The following is a 16,384-nucleotide window of genomic DNA, read 5'->3' on the forward strand; positions in this document are numbered from 1 at the left end:
ATTTCATTCTGTGAGTTCCACAGCTTGACTAAATGTAGTAACTTCGCCTTACGCGACTTGTTTGTACATATATACAAACAAACAATTGAACAGAACATTTTACTAAAACAAAACATACATCACTTAAAAAAAACACAGCACTGAAACTGCACAGAAGCAAAAACCTATCCGCCTGAGACAAATTGCAATGAACATTTCTCGCGCCTGTGGCTTGGACCGACGTGCGTCGGTCGCCGAGCTTTGGCCGTGGCCAAGTCGGAGGACAAAAAACGTAATTTCACAAGCTTCTCACAACAGTGAAACAGCGTTGGCCTCCACACTATCTCATTGTCAGTACATACGGACACTACTGTTGATAAGAATCGGCGTTTGTCGTCTTTTCAGTTTTGTTGTGTGTGATCTGGACACCCAGATAAAATCACAGAGTCGACATCCATGTCTAATAGAAATTATCAAGTTTGAAGTCGACATTCATGCCTAATAACTAATTAGTGTGGAGTGAGTATTTGTCTGTTGTGACCTCTGTGGTTGTGACCGCCAAGAGGACTGTCAACGTTCTTCACAGTGGGCGTGTTCCGTACACTACACTGACCTGACCGCCATTCGACTGACTTGGTGAGTGACTTTTCCTTCATTTCGCTTTCACATCTTTCCTCTCTGAAACTGAATGCCAAGGAACTAACACACTGTCCAGTGGGAACGTTATAAACACTGGCACGGTCAGCCTTGCTGTACTGCACAATGCCGGGAGCGGAGTGTGAGGTATTGGATTCTAAAAATAGATGGGGATTGCCGTGGTGTTGAAGATGGAAGCGAGGTTTAATTTCCGAGTGATGACATATACCGGTATGTTGTCTGTCAGTTTTGCTAACAGTGTGGTCTGTGCTTTCGCTAACAACCGAGTGACTGTTCAGGCGCAGTGAAGAACAAAAAAAGAAAGAAACTATTTATCGAAAATACATGGAGTGAAAATCGAAAACACAGTCTGTGTGTGTGTGTGTGTGTGGGGGGGGGTCCTCTTCTTCAGTTAATTAAACTGATAGCAAACTCTGTCTCTGAATGTCTGTCTCCCTCCTTCCCTCCACCCTCTCTCTCTTCTCTCTCTCTCTCTCTCTCTCTCTCTCTCTCTCTCTCTCTCTCTCTCTCTCTCTCTCAGTATGACAGAGAGATAAACACTATACAGTAGTCACACACACACATACTCAAATAGACAGACAATCAATATTACACACACACAAGTCACACACACACATACTCAAATAGACAGACAATCAATATTACACACACACTAGTCACACACACATACAATGATAACACAGACATGTTTTTTAGGGACAGTCAAGAACTGAGACACACACACACATACACAGATAACACACTCATATTTTTAAGGGGCAGCCAATAACTGAGTCACACACAAACACACATACACACAATGATAGTTCACAGACGCACAAGCCCAAACTCAAGTGGACAGACACTCATTAAGACAGAGAGATAAAACATGAATGACTATAGTCACTGAGACACACACACACCCATAGGCAAAATGATAGTTCACACACATAAACACGCACATACTCAAGTAGACAGATACTCATGATAAGTTATAACAGAGATAAACACTAGCTCACACAAGCTAACATATATATGTGTTACTGCAATGCTGCACAGGCCATCTGGTCTCTACAAATTATAATGTTTTCACAACTCTAGCTCTGTATCTTGTGAGCTATTTCAGCAATGGTGGCAACAGAAGGGCCATGATAACAATTAGTCTGAATGCTATTGTGACAATCTTGCATGGTCAGTCTAATTATTTTATTCCATTGATTTTTGTTTCAATAGTACTTGGGATAGTTTTCAGATTAGTTGTGAAATGTTTTGAAACATGCAGTACTACCTCTATGAAACTGAAACTGAGACATTTGCTTTGGCCTAGAAGTTAATAAGGGGGATGACTGAGCGAAGAAGAGCTAGGAAGGTTTTGCGTAGGTAGCCCTGGTAGGCCTACAAGCTGTCAGTTATGGTTGATTAGATTACTCTTAAAAGGTACAGTCGAACTGGTCTATAACATTAACAACCACCCACAGGAATGACCAAAAGTGGCTGTTACAGACAGGTGCTCACTATGGAAAGGTGAATTATGTAGAAGGAGAAGAACTTGTTGAAGATCTGTTTGGGTGGTTGTTGTGGGCAGGTGGTTGCCAGGGCAGGTGGTTGCCAGGGCAGGTTGGACTGTCTTAGTGTTGGTTCTTTGTGTTTGTAACTGGTTGCCAGGGCAGGTTGGACTGTCTTAGTGTTGGTTCTTTGTGTTTGTAACTGGTTGCCAGGGCAGGTTGGACTGTCTTAGTGTTGGTTCTTTGTGTTTGTAACTGGTTGCCAGGGCAGGTTGGACTGTCTTAGTGTTGGTTCTTTGTGTTTGTAACTGGTTGCCAGGGCAGGTTGGACTGTCTTAGTGTTGGTTCTTTGTGTTTGTAACTGGTTGCCAGGGCAGGTTGGACTGTCTTAGTGTTGGTTCTTTGTGTTTGTAACTGGTTGCCAGGGCAGGTTGGACTGTCTTAGTGTTGGTTCTTTGTGTTTGTAACTGGTTGCCAGGGCAGGTTGGACTGTCTTAGTGTTGGTTCTTTGTGTTTGTAACTGGTTGCCAGGGCAGGTTGGACTGTCTTAGTGTTGGTTCTTTGTGTTTGTAACTGGTTGCCAGGGCAGGTTGGACTGTCTTAGTGTTGGTTCTTTGTGTTTGTAACTGGTTACCAGGGCAGGTTGGACCAGGGGTGGATCAGTTGCTTTGTAAGGGGGGCGGGGGTGCACTTTGAATCGAAAGTGAATGTGATGGGCGCGAAGCCGCGCCCGAATTTGCTAGGGGGGTCCAGGGAAAAAATGTTGGCCCAATGAAGCAAAATGGTGCCATCTGGTGCCATTTGAACTTAGAAATGGTCATAGAATCAGCTTTCCAATTTTTTTTTTCGATGGGGGGGGGGGGGGGCACGTGCCCCCTGTGCCCCCCCCCCCTCGTCCGCCCCTGTTGGACTGTCTTAGTGTTGGTTCTTTGTGTTTGTAGCTCTCACAGTAGCACTGCATCTCAGAAGCACCTTTCCGTAAAGAGTTTCACTACTGGAAATTGGAATGTCATTTATCAGTTTCAAGAGTTTGCCATGTTCAAACAAACTATGCTAGTAGTCAGGCTAGCTACAGGGAAGCCTCTGTTTTCAATTTCAGAACCCCTAGCTGGTGTATGACCTGTTCCGTTGAGAGCTAATTGTTTCCGAAAACAATTATCCTCATTAGGTATGTACATTGACCTCATAATTGAGACTCCCTCCTTTACATTTACAAGACCTGCATTTGTGGATATGAACAATGGCTATCCCTAGTGTTCACTTGCAATCACTGAGTTGTCCTCTCACCTCGGGTGAAGTCCAATTCAACAATAACCAGTCTCTTTCTTGTTCCATAGCTTGTTTCAGCTACATTTTTGATTCACTGAAATTAAGTTGTGTGTGTGATTTCAATGTAACAGTCAGGGTGAAAAAGGTGGCTGTTACTACATAACTTGGACAATCCAGTTCAATCCTTCAAAATCAAGTCTCAAGATTTTCTATGCCTTGTTTAAACTAAACCTAAACAATCCTAACCGAAAAATCAAAAGTTTTCCAAGTAACAGACACGTTGAAATAGTTGGTGTTTACTGCATAACTTAATTGGACAAGAAGGAAATAGGGGAAGGGCCCTAATATGGATCATTTTTGGTTTCATGCTGATTTGTTTGTTCGTTCATGGGCTGAAGCTTTTACGTGCATGACCGTTTTTACCCCGCCATTTAGGCAGCCATACGCCGCTTTCGGAGGAAGCATGCTGGGTATTTTCGTGTTTCTATAACCCACCGAACTCTGACATGGATTACAGGATCTTTTTCGTGCGCACTTTGTCTTGTGCTTGCGTGTACACACGGGGGTGTTCGGACACCGAGGAGAGTCTGCACACAAAGTTGACTCTGAGAAATAAATCTCTCGCCGAACGTGGGGACGAACTCACGCTGACAGCGGCCAACTGGATACAAATCCAGCGCGCTACCGACTGAGCTACATCCCCGCCCTCAGAAAAAAAGTAAAAACAGGAAAATGAACAACGGGTCCGTATTACACGCCTGTGCACCATGAAAAGTGTGAAGTGATGAGCGTGTTTGGCATAGTAGGGCTCGGGGGTCTGTGTCTGTGAGAAGAAGTTGTGCACGTAGTAAGTGCAATCAGTAGAGGCGGGATGAACACTGACAGGTGGGAGGGGGAGACGGGAGGGGCCCTGTGGGAGAGGGGTGATGAATGAGGGGGATGAGGGCTGAATCAGTGATACAGCGGAACCCTTTCCCTAAGACCTACTAAGTGGTCCACTCACTGAGGTATTATGCCATAAAATATGTATAGGTTACAACACGAGTGGTTTTTTATATGGCTTGTATTTCAGTCAAGACCCAGCGGATGAATATCATCGGGAGACACGAGCCTCTGGCTTAAACAAATTTAAACAAATCTCAGAAGAAAGTCTCTGCTGACTTTCAGTTGTTTCTTTCACAACTTCTGACTGGGTTCACTGTTGTGCAGCACAGGTGAGGGGCGATGAGTACGAAGTGTGAGGGGTTCAAGTGATAGCGGAGCTGTTGGAGAGGCGCGATACTAGCCAGCCCGCCTGCTGTTTAGCCCCACACCCCATAAACTGTCACTTTTGTGGCTCTCCAAGAGAGTTCGCATCCAACCCAAGCTTTTGATACCGCTGCCACTGAACTAGCAGCCATTCGGCCCCGCATTTCCCTTGCCAGTGTGTGCCGTGGGCCAACAGATGTGCCGACAGATATGAAGACGTTTAAAGTGCTGTGCTGTAGCTAAAATCTGTGAAACGGGTCTGGCACCGGATGAATCAGTCGTCTGTGTTTGTTGTACGGCGGAAGGAGTCTACAGCTGAAAGTGTGTACAAATATTTTGGGGGTTGCTGTGTGGAATGAACACCATGCAGCCACACACATTACAAACACTGTAAACAAAACTGGGACCACAGTGAGTTTGAGGACTTCAACGATACGGTGCCACTGCTGCCGTGGCTGTGAAAAGTAGGTGTAAATGTGCATGTCTAAATTGTTTCGGCGTACATTTTTACGATTTAATTGGCCTAAATATTGCTAATGTATAGCTCAGCGTCTGCTACAGTATTGGGTTATCAAGATGCAACTTCCACCAACATTTGCCACGCAGCTGGTGCTACTGAAAGATACTTAGATAGTACAGCTCAACTGTACATTCTTTCTTCAGACGGTCTTCACTTAGCCCAGTCGAGTGTGTGAAGGAGGAAGTTCTATTAAACATGTATACACATTTGTATGTGGAAGAGAAGTCCTTCTTAGTCTTCTGATAGTTCCTGATAGGTGTTGTCAGTGCTGTCAGTGGTAATTATCAGGACGTCACGTGTCACAGTGAAAAGGATACGGACCGCCAATGACAGTGAGTGACGATTTCACAACAGTCAAAACAAACGGGAGTGACACACAGCTTATAACTACGTGAATGATTCTCAGCCAAACGACGGTTCATTATTTACGACGATTACCCCCGGGTGTGGTAACTGAGCCCTGTTGTGATAACCAAGTTTGCTGGAGTGGTAAGTCGTGTTTGTAGCGTATAGTACATTACTTTTGATTCAAGTCAATTGTATTGTGAAGTGTGTCGTTGTCCGAATCGGCTGAACACATTTTTCTGCGTCCAAAAATCAATGTTCCAATGTGACAGTTTTTGTTTGTCATTTTGTCAGTTTGCACGACCTTTTTACATTTAGTCAAGTTTTGACTAAATGTTTTAACATAGACGGGGAATCGAGACGAGGGCTGTGGTGTCTGTGTGTATGTGTGTGTATGTGTGTGCGTGTAGAACGATTCCAAAACAACTACTGGACCGATTTTTATGAAACTTCACATGAGAGTTCCTGGGTATGATATCCCCAGACTATTTTTTTCCGATAAACTTCTTTGATGACGTCATATCCGGCTTTTAGTGAAAGTTGAGGCAGCACTGTCACGCCCTGAATTTTTGATCAAATTGATTAAAATGTTGGTTAAGCAATCTTCGACGAACGCTGAACTATGGGATTGCATTTCAGCTTGAAACAATTAGTTAATTATTTTGCTCATTAAAGTTGTAATTAAAATCGAATTCTCACTGACTTAGTGACAGAGTAAAAAATGATTGCATTGTATTCCTCATCTTCTCCTGAATTAAAAAAAAATCTATATTATGTTTACTTTAAAAATGTGCTCAGAATTAAAGAAAATAGGTGTACTTTAATGTTCACATTCTTCGCGGAGACGAGCGTGACCCGGTCTTCGGGTATGGTTCGCCGAGACTATCTCAATGTAGTCTCGGGGAAGACTGGTTTTTGGCTCACGAAGTGTAGCCTATGCGATCGTAACTTTGTCTGTCTGTGCGTTTGTGCGTGTGTGTGTGCGTGTGTGTGTGTGTTTGTGCGTGTGTATGTCTGTGGTAGAAACTTTAACATTTCCGAGTCTATGTGTGAGTGGTTATCCAAGACTATGGATAAAGCTCGCATAAGATTACGTCACGGTCAAAAGTGCTTGACGTCAATTAATGCATCATGACGGCATGCCTCCCTGTAGTCTTTCTCTCTCGCGTGGTGTGTGTGGTCTCGGTCATTGTTATTTTGAGCGGGCCGAGACTATTTGGCAGTCGTGTCCCTCCCTGTAAGTAGGCTACATGCAGACAGACAGATCTAGATCTAGTGTCTCTCTTTCTTGCACAGTGTCACCTAAGCTTACTGTGTGTGTGGGTGTGTATGTGTGACGGAGTGATTGAGTTTGTGTTACTGTTTGTCTATTTCTTACGTGAGCCTTGAAGGCTTCGCCTCTTGTTGGTGTTGATCTTTTAGTTTCAGTGATGCCGACAGATTGACTTAATGTTTCTATATCGCTTCACGCGACTTGTTTTTCTTTGTTCAACCCGTGACAAATCCGTGGACTGCCTATGTCACCGTTGTCATCAACAACGACAGCATGAAAAAAAAAGTTTAATGAGTGTGTGTGTTTTTGTGTGTGTGTGTGTGTGTGTGTGTGAGTAAGTGTGTGTGTGTGTGTATGCACATGGGTGTGAGGGATTGCGTGTGAGTGATTGTGTACACGTGTGTGTGTGTGGGGGGGGGGGGAAAGAAATAGATGGGGTTAATAAAATGTCATATATATATAATATACATAAACAACCCGCTATTGCAGCCGTCATGGATGCTACATGACACCACTGGTTAATCTGCCTGAGAGTGAAACACTTTCAATAATCGTTCTGTAATTAATGAATCGTTTCAAAGATAGTCTGCACTTTACGAATGTTAGTTTGGTATTTATTACTTTTTTTTTAAAGTGAAACATATTCAACCGAAAAAAGTTTTCTTCTTGGGCTGAAAAGGGAAGCTGAAGTTATTTGGTGGATGAATACGATCGTCAGTAAAGTACCAATGTCTTGAATTTATGGCAGACTTTTCCAGAGAAAATAATTGTATACGCGTTGCTTGATGTTTCCGGTAGAACACCGCGTATCACAGTCATGCGCGTTGGAACCAGGCACTCATGACTCATGAAAGACACTTTCTTCACTTTTTCACACACTAAAACACCATTATTCAGGCGACTCTGCAGCAAATGTCGTAATCCCTGTCTGTCACAGATATCATATTCATCCACATCCAGCAATAGTGATGCTCTGCTATCTAATTAAACGTTTATTAACTCACAAAGCTGTTCTCATCCGGACAGTGACGACGCGAGACTAAATGCAAGTTTTCCCACCAAATTTCTCCTCTTCCCGCAAATTTTGGTAACCTAAGACAAAACCAAACATGTGGGCTCGGGGAGCGAAATGCACGCTCACAGTGCCGTTATGTATCTGGATTTACTGGTCAAGCTGAAGCCAACGGTCACGTGCGTAATTAACAACCGCAAACTATATCTTTTGTTCAAAATAAGGGTGTCTAACAAGTCAGTTTCAACTTGTTAGATTTCACAGGCTTTACATTTGGCTTATTATGGCAAAGACAATGGTCAATATATTTTCTTTAGAGAATGCAGTCGGTTTGTGTAACAAGGGTTCCACTGTTCCAAAAGCCGGCTAGACTGACCTACTCGTCTTGAAAACGGTACCGACCTTGATACATTGGGAACTGTAAAACTGGCCAAGACACAGAGCTACATAGTGGCGCCAATGTCTTGGGTGAAACATTCAAACATGCATGTACAGAAAGCAGTGACACATTTAACTCTGTAGATGGTGCCTCAAGTTCTTGGGATACACTCTTTGGTGCGAGTTTCCACTCAGCATCAGGTTCTGCACCAAGAGAGAGGGTATTTCTATTCTCCAGTCTACAACACGAAGTCAGGTTGACCGGTTGCGTTAGTGCATGGCACTGCATAACTTTCACCATGTGCTCAGTTGTATTGCACAAGTGTACAAATGCGCGCGCGCATGCAACGGCGTTTGCGTGTGTGTGTGCGTGTAATCTGCATTCAGAGGATTTATTGCTAGTGTGAATAAATTATTGCAACTAATAATGCTTCCAAATAACCGTCAGAAAAAAAGGTGAATACCACACACACACACACACACGCACACATAACGGGACTTAACAGAGGTTCACAAGAAAGGCACACACACCAAGGCGAGGTATGCAGTCTGCTGTTGGCTTGTTTAATCAAGCGGAATGCCTTGGCCACTGCATCCACCAGACTAGGTAACTTGAGACCTGTCGGTCACTGAAAATAGGCTCCGCCTATACCCATGGGTATTCTGGCCTGTTGGACCTCGGCCTTTAAAGACAAGAAGAAAGGGGGAGGGGGGGGGGCGGGGCGGGAAAGACTAAAACATTCGATCCCAGCTGGCATCGTCTATCATCTACCCGGATCAAATTCAAAGAAATGAACACCTACTTGAAAACCACTGCTACATGCCGCTAGCCGAGGAATACAGAGCCAGACAGGCCGCCATATTACATAACAACACCTGCAGGCTCTCGGTGCCTGTCACCTCCTCCGAGAAGCTACCCCCGGTAAGGCCATACAAGTTACGCAACCGACCACCTGCTGGCCAGCGGCTACCCGTCTCTTCCTAGGATCAAAGACTAGTCAGAACATGGACGCAGACGGCTAAGCGCTTAGGATCTACCGGTGACTGGACATGTGCATCTCAAAATTTAACTTCGAACAGATATTAATGGCATTACACAAAACATAAAGCGATCGGCAACATGAACTACAAACACTAGACTGGACAATGACAAAACTTTACTCTATAATTGGTGACTGGTCGCCCTGTCACAGTGGGAGGGAACGAGAGACAGAGACGTCAGGGGACGAGGCGGTGTGTTGCTGCAGGCTGGCATAAGAACAGTACAGAGACGTATATAACCCTATTGTTCTGCTTTTCTGTTTACAAAGTTTTTAAATGTACATCCCCTGAAAGACTCCCAATACAATTTTGAAAAGTTTTAAAAGATGGGAGGAGGGGGTCCTACGAAAGACCGTTTTCGTGAACATCCTCTGTTTTCGGGGGATTTATTACATGGTTTAAACAAATGTTGCCATGACAGAAATGCGTCGAACAGCATGAGAGACAGAGACGTCAGGCTATGTTTATAGGAGGACGAGGCGTTGTGTTGCTGCGGGCTGGCAGCAATTTGTCAGAACGTGATGACGTGTGAAGGGGCCAGGTAGGTGAGGAATGCCTTTCAACGGCTTCCTCCCATTCAGCGGGAGCTTTTGAACTCCCCTCTTTCTTTTGTGATGGCGGCAGCACCAGAATTTGGTGATACACAGCGGCGGCAGTATTAAACCGTGCATCAGTGATATGTACGCTGCTTTTTGTTTTTGGGAGGGGAAGGGGGTAGGGGACTCTTTTATGATTGCGGTGGCACCGAGATTTTGTGATGGGGGGTGGCAGTACCTCAGTACAAGTAGCAAAAGTAGAGTCTGTGCGCTGCTTTTTTTAAAGGTGTTTTTTTTAGGTGGAGGGGAGTGTGAGTGCTCCTTTTATTGTTTTCGGTGGGGGGGTTAGGGGACGGGAGATCGTTTCACCGGGTGCTCCCAGATTAGACTTCTGTGTGTAGTAGTTGTAGGGGGTCTGGCTTTGTCTCGACTGATTAGGCAGGTGTGCGTCAGCCAGAACAATTAGTCTTGCTTTGGCGCCCCGCGGCTTTCTGGAGCCCCCCTTGGCCCCTGCCGCGCTGATCAGTGGGGTTATCTCCCCTGTCTCAGGACCCCTGCTGCTCTATGACCCGGTTAGCGCTGCTAATGAAGGTATGGTGCAGATAATATGTGAGACTTGTTTGATACGTAAAGTGGATTCACCGATAAAAGCGTCAAGAATGGTCTCCAGTTGGTACCAGTAGTTTCCAGTATTTTGCAAGCCTTTTTGCCGAAAATGCAGTGCCAAAGTTTTGTGCAGCCAGCCGGCCTTCCCGCGAAGTCAACATCGCCCAATTAATTTGAGGCTTTCATCATCATCATCATCATCATCATCATCATCGTCATCATCATCATCATCATCATCATCGTCGGGGGGACATGCGGGCTGATGAGGCAGAGACCCTTCTCCTGGCTGTTCGGCTCAGTGTTCGGGGCTGTCAAGAGGTCAGGGAAGCTCACCTGGGTCCATTCTTTATATAGAATTAACGTTGTCGGACCAGCTCTGCCGTTGTCTTCCATTTGTGGTCTTGAGGTTTAGATATGTGAACATAACAGAAACCAGCAACTGGTCAGATTTATATTACTTTTGGTTTGAAAGATAGGTTTCCTTACATTCGTATGATACGGCAACGTAATCGCTGTATGCTTTGACTTGCTTTGGCTGGTTTGTGTAACAGAGTGGTCGCTTTGTGTAATAGTAACAGCCAGGGTTGCCTCTTTTGTGCTTTGTCCCGGTCACATGAGCTTGTATCACAGCGCCGGTCGATCAGAGAATCCAACTCCTTTTTGAAATTATTCTTACGTATTGAAAGGCCCCTCAGTTGCTTTCCTTGCTACTGTTGTCACTTCACCTGTCCCTTTAAATGTAACGGAACTGCATACATTTCATTTTTCATTTTCATTTTCATTACTTTATTGTCCCATCGCTGGGAAATTCGGGTCGCTTCCTCCCAGTGGAAAGCTAGCAGCAACGGAGTCGCGCTACCCAGGTGTCTGCGTGTTTAGGTGTATTCAGCCACCTGCACTTATGGCAGAATGACCAAGGTCTTTTACGTGCCATTGTGATGACACGGGGGTGGGACATGGCTTCCGTCTCTGGGTCTGCATATAAAGTTGACCCGTGTCCGTCCCGGCCCGAATTCGAACCTGCGACCTTTCGATCACAAGTCCAGTGCTCTACCAACTGAGCTACCGGGCCCCCCGTTTGCAATTGAAGCAGGTGTTCAAGATTCTTTGTCATACATACTGTGAATGCCCCTGCTAAGGAGCCTTCTGTGTATTTAGATTCTTTTTGTTTTGCTTGTGTTTTTTAGTCTTGCTTCTAGCTTGACTCGCATGCGACTTTCCGTGGTGGTGGTTTCCCCTTTTTCTGATCTCCTTCTCACCTTTTTTCTTTCACTTTTCTCACTTTTGTCCCTAATTGTTTCCATTTTGCAACCACCTCTGTAGGTTCGCGTGCGGGTCTAGCTCGCTCTTTATCTTTTATTTTTCTTTATTAAGTATGAGCGTCCTGGTACGAACTTTGTTTTGTTATAATGACGTTAAATATTGTAACGAACTAATTTATAAACAAGGTAGTGTGGCCGGCGTTTTTCTGATTTTAATTTCATGTGCCTGTATGGCTCACGCTGGACAGCCTTGGAGTTTTTCCCCGGAGAGCACGGGACGCATGTTTTGCAACAGTAATATTGTAGTAACGCGCAGTATTTTTAGTTCACCTCTGTGGTGGATAGCCTGTATTCGTCGTCACTTACTGGGAAGCCGTTCACGGAACAAGATGTTTTAGGATAGATAGATTTTTTTGCTCTGTTCCGGGGCCCAGTGTTTTCTGCCAGCCTCCAGTTTTGTTTTAAGTTATTTTGTAGTATCAGGTTCAGTTGCTCGCCTTTAGTCTGTTTTAGATTATTGATGCTGTCAAAGGCGAGTATCCATTTCTGACTATGTTTCTTTTATTTACCGAATTCGTGTAATTTTCGTTTTGAATCTTTGTCTTCTGTCCGTTTCTGTGTCTTCTGTCCGTTTCTGTGTCTTCTGTCCGTTTCTTTGTCTTCTGTCCGTTTCTGTGTCTTCTGTCCGTTTCTTTGTCTTCTGTCCGTTTCTGTGTCTTCTGTCCGTTTCTGTGTCTTCTGTCCGTTTCTGTGTCTTCTTTCCGTCTCTGTGTCTTCTGTCCGTTTCTTTGTCTTCTTTCCGTCTCTGTGTCTTCTTTCCGTTTCTTTGTCTTCTTTCCGTCTCTGTGTCTTCTGTCCGTTTCTTTGTCTTCTTTCCGTTTCTGTGTCCTACGTTTATTCTATGTAGGGTTTTTCTAACATATTTTTGTCTTGATGATTTTTTATTGATTTGCCGCCATCTTGTTTCGGCCGCCATTTTGTCGTCCATCTTTGATGTTTATGTTTTTAGGACACCTTTGATGTTTAGTTTGATGTTTCGAATTCTAAGTTTAGTTTTTTCTTTTCTATCAGTTTCCACCGCTCCGCGCTTCTCGCTCACCGCTCCGCGCTTCTCGCTCCATGCTCCACGCTTCACACTCTACTGTTCTGCACTCTCACTCAAACTAGTCCTTTCTACTTCACATTTTAGCTTTAATTCACTTTCTAAACTTAGATTAGTTTTTCCGCCACGCTCCGATATAGGTTACTTAGCCTCTCCATAGATTTATGTTTAGCCTTTTATATATTGATATTATGAGCTGATTCCGAATTACCATGACATCGACAAGTATTCAATAAACTTTAATTAAAGGACCAGACCACGCTGTTTCAGCGTCAAAAACGCTTCGAATCGTGTTCCTGCGCGACCGAACACTTCCCGATGTTTGCAGTTAGTTAGAAAACCACTTTCTTACCGTCTTCAACAATGTTTGGTTTACTTCGGAATCTTCTAAGGCCGTAATCCGACGAATTTTGTGACCGAAGCGACGGATTTCTTCTCCAAAACGACCCGCCATTGTGCCGCGTGATCTTCGCGAGACTGGCTTATGAATAAATTATCCGTGACGTCACACCGTGTGGGGATGGTTGTTTACCAACATGACAACAAGCGTAACTGCAGACGAAATTGAACCGTACATGTTCGAACTACCGGTTTCTCTCCTCGAATCAAGCATGAAAGATGAGGGTGGAGGCCACTTCCAGCAGTAGTGAAACAGTGACGATGAAAATTGCGACACTGTTTGTCTCAGCGATCAAAGGTAAACACGCCCGCTCTCTGTGCTGAACTTATCGTCTGCTTTCGAGTCTGTGCTATTTTTTCACTCTCGCCTTGTCAACGCACTCGCGAATAAGTGGGATATTGTTTAAGTGTTCATGCATTGCATTCACGAGTAAAAGAACAACAGCTCATCGCAGTTTTAACTGTTCTTGATTATTTCAGAGACTGGTGTCAGAGTGGCCACTGTACCTGTTGTATTGTGTGGGAGGGGCAGATTTGAGAGAGAGAGGAAGCTAGCCTGAGGTACATTGTAGAATGAAAACTTGCAGGGGAGCAAGAATGCATCACCAGCCACGAAGGTGTACATACAACTTTTTTTGAGGTGCCTATATTTGTTTGATTGTTAAATGTATGTATTTGTTGTTGTTTTTAAAGGCTATCAAGAAAACTGTTGTCATTTAAATTTGTAACACTCAGTCACATATAGTTTCACACACACACACACAAGATTAACTCACTTGCATGCCCACAGAAGAAGTTTGCTCTTCACATTGTTCTGTTGTTGTTTTTATAATGTAATCATTGTAACATCAACACTCAGTAATAACCAATATTACAACACAATCACTTTTTCATCAGAACTCACTCACATACTACATGACTTTGTATTAAACCCTGGTTTATGGACACTTGCATTTGTACTTTGCATGGGAAAGCAGCCTGTAGCAGTCAAAGTCTGGGCACTGTTGCATTGTAGTCTTGCTGTGTATGCAGAGCTTTGTTGTAGCTGCCATAGACCAGTGTTGCCATAGGCCAGTGTTAGGATCACCACCCCCTCAAACAGCTCGTTCAGTTAACCTGATGCCTGTTTTAGACAGAAAAAAAAGTTACCACAATCAGCAGAACTTTCACCGGAGAAAGGGCATCATTCTTTCATACTTTCTTTCTCATAGCTTTTTTTTGGTTTTTATAATCTCTTCATTACACTAAATAACATCCATCTTAAGACCTATTTTGAGCCTTAATTTAAGTTGACTAGTAATGATATTAATCATAATGTATTTATTTTTATAATGTACAAACTAGAGTATGTATGTGGATATGTGTGTGATGGTGCTGGTATGGATATGTGTGGTTTGGGTTATGTGTGTACTGATGTGTACATTTTATGTGTTTTGTATGTTTTACGAGTGCGATTTTATGTGATGTTATTCTGTACACCAGCCAAAACAAAATGTCTGGTATATTAGATAATAAACGCACCTTTAAATTTATTAGCGACTACACCCCGTCACCCTCCAGTCCCCCTCCCCCCCATTACACCCTACACTTTTAACATTGTATAAAAAATCATGCCCCAATATAGGTCCCTAGTTACCTGGGAGGACGTTAAGCTCCATAATCAACATCAACAACGTATTGAATTGAATTGAAAAGCTGGGGTTAGGAGGTCTAACTTCTTGAATTAAAGTTTTTTTTTTCTCAGGTGCATGTAGTTTTTTATTTGCTTGAAATCATGGTGTATTCTGGTTGTAAGAGAAGAGTCAATTTCCTTGTAAGCCTGCAAAATTAAAATTTGTCATTTTTGAAGTAGCCTACATTTTTGTAAGAGTCCAAAATAGTCCAGGATACGGAGGAAAAACATAGGGTGGGTCAGGAAATCTGAACCATTGCATAGTTTTGTTTTGCCTATGTAGACACAAAAAGTACTTAGAGCACTTTTTCCCCCCCAAGAGAGCATAGCTTAGTTTTAATTATTTTAATGCCACTGTTAGCAAGAGGAGTACTACAGACAGCAATCAAACAGTGGGTTTTTTCTGTAGACATTGTTATTTCTGTTTAGGTGTTTCAGTAGTTTTCTATGCGGATAAATCATGCTGCATGATCACTAGAAACAATCCAGCTCTGTAGCATGCAAGTTTTTTAAAGGTTTTTTTCCCCATGTTACTCTGAGAGAAAAAAAACAACCCACAGAGATAAAGTTGAACTGGCAGTTTGACTGAAGCAGTGGTAATAACACAGAGTGCTCTTCCTACAATCAATTTTTTTATGTGGATGATGATGTCCACACATGTACTTGGTTGTATTATTTTGCTAGACTATGTGTTTCTGTTAGATATATCTGCTCACATGATTGTTGTTCATAATTTGACATTACATTTACTGCTGATCAAAATGTATTGTTGGAATAGGTCTGCTTAATATTCTGACTGCAGTTTTGTAATAAAATCAAATAACACAGATGTTTTAAGTATCAAAGTGCTTTTCACACACACACACACACACACACACACACACACACACACACACACACACACACACACACACACACACACACACACACACACACTCACACACTATGAGTATGACTGCAAACATGAATTTGTACTTGTATTAATTATAATTACTGTATTACAGAACCTGATCTGAAAAAAAGGACAACAGCAAATTATTCATGCAAGCTTGCTGTATTAACGATTTCTTTATCTATTTAATACAACACTGAATTAGATAACAACTATAACAACGTGTGTGTGTTTGTGTGAATGTCTATGTGTATATGGACGGACACTGATTAAACCTGAGACTCATCGATTACCCAGGTGAGTGTAAAAGAGGGAGAGAGAGAGGGAACTTTAAGGTGGGTGCATGGGGACGGACATATAGTAACAGATATATATGTTTTAATCTGTAATCTTAACACATGTGCTTAAAATTAGGAACAGATGCCATTCCACTACAAATACTGTCAGTCTGACAAAAACGCCCAGTGACACTGAACCCCTATCCCTTACAGAACACATTCAGTATACATGTACTCACTTCCTTTCGTCTGCGTTTAGTGAAAGCAGATCGTTCTGATGACATTGGTATCCGGTTTCTGACCTCCTGTGAGTGGTCAACAATTGTCGGAACTGGAACTGCGTTAGGCAACAGCTGTTTTGTGTGTGCCAGGTTTTCTTGCCGGCTTAACTGCGTTCGCATTGGAAGAAAGTGTCGCGAAACACAGCACAT

At 43.3% G+C, this 16,384-nt stretch overlaps 1 protein-coding gene across 1 annotated transcript in view; it reads left to right on the plus strand.

Annotated features, from left to right (window-relative positions):
• Window positions 1-318: 318 nt before the first annotated feature.
• The window catches only part of LOC138947697 (beta-1,3-galactosyltransferase 1-like), a 54,201-nt gene continuing 38,135 nt past the window's right edge, over window positions 319-16,384 (plus strand). Inside the window, exon 1 of the mRNA XM_070319226.1 lies at window positions 319-615. The gene's annotated coding sequence lies outside the window, so the exon portion shown is untranslated. The remainder of the gene's footprint in view (window positions 616-16,384) is intronic.

The sequence above is a fragment of the Littorina saxatilis genome, linkage group LG14 (assembly GCF_037325665.1).
Source record: "Littorina saxatilis isolate snail1 linkage group LG14, US_GU_Lsax_2.0, whole genome shotgun sequence".
Classification (NCBI taxonomy): Eukaryota; Metazoa; Mollusca; class Gastropoda; order Littorinimorpha; family Littorinidae; genus Littorina; species Littorina saxatilis.